Here is a 2,500-nt window from a genome sequence, read left to right as displayed (position 1 = left end):
GCCTCTCGCTTCGCTCGCTGTCCGCCGCTCGCCGCTCGCTCGCGCAGCCAAAAATGGCCAGTTTTGGCCCGTTTTTGGGCCGTTTTGGCCAGTTTTTGGCCTGTTCTTGCATTGCGCGGTGACCGTCGAGAGCGGAGCAAAACGTCAGCCATCTCAGCACCCTGGAACCCCCCGGGTGGCACAGGGCTGGATGGGGCTTTCGTATAGCAGGGACGGTGCTGCCTCTCGCTTCGCTCGCTGTCCGCCGCTCGCCGCTCGCTCGTGCAGCCAAAAATGGCCAGTTTTGGCCCGTTTTTGGGCCGTTTTGGCCAGTTTTTGGCCTGTTCTTGCATTGCGCGGTGACCGTCGAGAGCGGAGCAAAACGTCAGCCATCTCAGCACCCTGGAACCCCCCGGGTGGCACAGGGCTGGATGGGGCTTTCGTATAGCAGGGACGGTGCTGCCTCTCGCTTCGCTCGCTGTCCGCCGCTCGCCGCTCGCTCGTGCAGCCAAAAATGGCCAGTTTTGGCCCGTTTTTGGGCCGTTTTGGCCAGTTTTTGGCCTGTTCTTGCATTGCGCGGTGACCGTCGAGAGCGGAGCAAAACGTCAGCCATCTCAGCACCCTGGAACCCCCCGGGTGGCACAGGGCTGGATGGGGCTTTCGTATAGCAGGGACGGTGCTGCCTCTCGCTTCGCTCGCTGTCCGCCGCTCGCCGCTCGCTCGTGCAGCCAAAAATGGCCAGTTTTGGCCCGTTTTTGGGCCGTTTTGGCCAGTTTTTGGCCTGTTCTTGCATTGCGCGGTGACCGTCGAGAGCGGAGCAAAACGTCAGCCATCTCAGCACCCTGGAACCCCCCGGGTGGCACAGGGCTGGATGGGGCTTTCGTATAGCAGGGACGGTGCTGCCTCTCGCTTCGCTCGCTGTCCGCCGCTCGCCGCTCGCTCGTGCAGCCAAAAATGGCCAGTTTTGGCCCGTTTTTGGGCCGTTTTGGCCAGTTTTTGGCCTGTTCTTGCATTGCGCGGTGACCGTCGAGAGCGGAGCAAAACGTCAGCCATCTCAGCACCCTGGAACCCCCCGGGTGGCACAGGGCTGGATGGGGCTTTCGTATAGCAGGGACGGTGCTGCCTCTCGCTTCGCTCGCTGTCCGCCGCTCGCCGCTCGCTCGCGCAGCCAAAAATGGCCAGTTTTGGCCCGTTTTTGGGCCGTTTTGGCCAGTTTTTGGCCTGTTCTTGCATTGCGCGGTGACCGTCGAGAGCGGAGCAAAACGTCAGCCATCTCAGCACCCTGGAACCCCCCGGGTGGCACAGGGCTGGATGGGGCTTTCGTATAGCAGGGACGGTGCTGCCTCTCGCTTCGCTCGCTGTCCGCCGCTCGCCGCTCGCGCAGCCAAAAATGGCCAGTTTTGGCCCGTTTTTGGGCCGTTTTGGCCAGTTTTTGGCCTGTTCTTGCATTGCGCGGTGACCGTCGAGAGCGGAGCAAAACGTCAGCCATCTCAGCACCCTGGAACCCCCCGGGTGGCACAGGGCTGGATGGGGCTTTCGTATAGCAGGGACGGTGCTGCCTCTCGCTTCGCTCGCTGTTCGCCGCTCGCCGCTCGCTCGCGCAGCCAAAAATGGCCAGTTTTGGCCCGTTTTTGGGCTGTTTTGGCCAGTTTTTGGCCTGTTCTTGCGTGGTGCGGTGACCGTCGTGAGCGGAGCAAAACGTCAGCCATCTCAGCACCCTGGAACCCCCCGGGTGGCACAGGGCTGGATGGGGCTTTCGTATAGCAGGGACGGTGCTGCCTCTCGCTTCGCTCGCTGTTCGCCGCTCGCCGCTCGCTCGCGCAGCCAAAAATGGCCAGTTTTGGCCCGTTTTTGGGCTGTTTTGGCCTGTTTTTGGGCTGTTCTTGTGTGGCGCGGTGACCGTCGTGAGCGGAGCAAAATGTCAGCCATCTCAGCACCCTGGAACCCCCCGGGTGGCACAGGGCTGGATGGGGCTTTCGTATAGCAGGGACGGTGCTGCCTCGCGCTTCGCTCGCTGTTCGCCGCTCTCCGCTCGCTCGCGCAGCAAAAAATGGCCAGTTTTGGCCCGTTTTTGGGCTGTTTTGGCCAGTTTTTGGCCTGTTCTTGCGTGCCGCGGCGACCAGTTTTTGGCCTGTTCTTGCGTGCCGCGGCGACCGTCGTGAGCGGAGCAAAACGTCAGCCATCTCAGCACCCTGGAACCCCCCGGGTGGCACAGGGCTGGATGGGGCTTTCGTATAGCAGGGACGGTGCTGCCTCTCGCTTCGCTCGCTGTCCGCCGCTCGCTGCTCGCTCGCGCAGCCAAAAATGGCCAGTTTTGGCCCGTTTTTGGGCTGTTTTGGCCTGTTTTTGGGCTGTTCTTGTGTGCCGCGGCGACCGTCGTGAGCGGAGCAAAATGTCAGCCATCTCAGCACCCTGGAACCCCCCGGGTGGCACAGGGCTGGATGGGGCTTTCGTATAGCAGGGACGGTGCTGCCTCTCGCTTCGCTCGCTGTCCGCCGCTCGCCGCTCGCTCGCGCAGCCA

Source organism: Musa acuminata, unplaced genomic scaffold, assembly GCF_036884655.1.
Source record: "Musa acuminata AAA Group cultivar baxijiao unplaced genomic scaffold, Cavendish_Baxijiao_AAA HiC_scaffold_691, whole genome shotgun sequence".
Taxonomy (NCBI): domain Eukaryota; kingdom Viridiplantae; phylum Streptophyta; class Magnoliopsida; order Zingiberales; family Musaceae; genus Musa; species Musa acuminata.
This window is presented reverse-complemented; position numbering follows the sequence as displayed.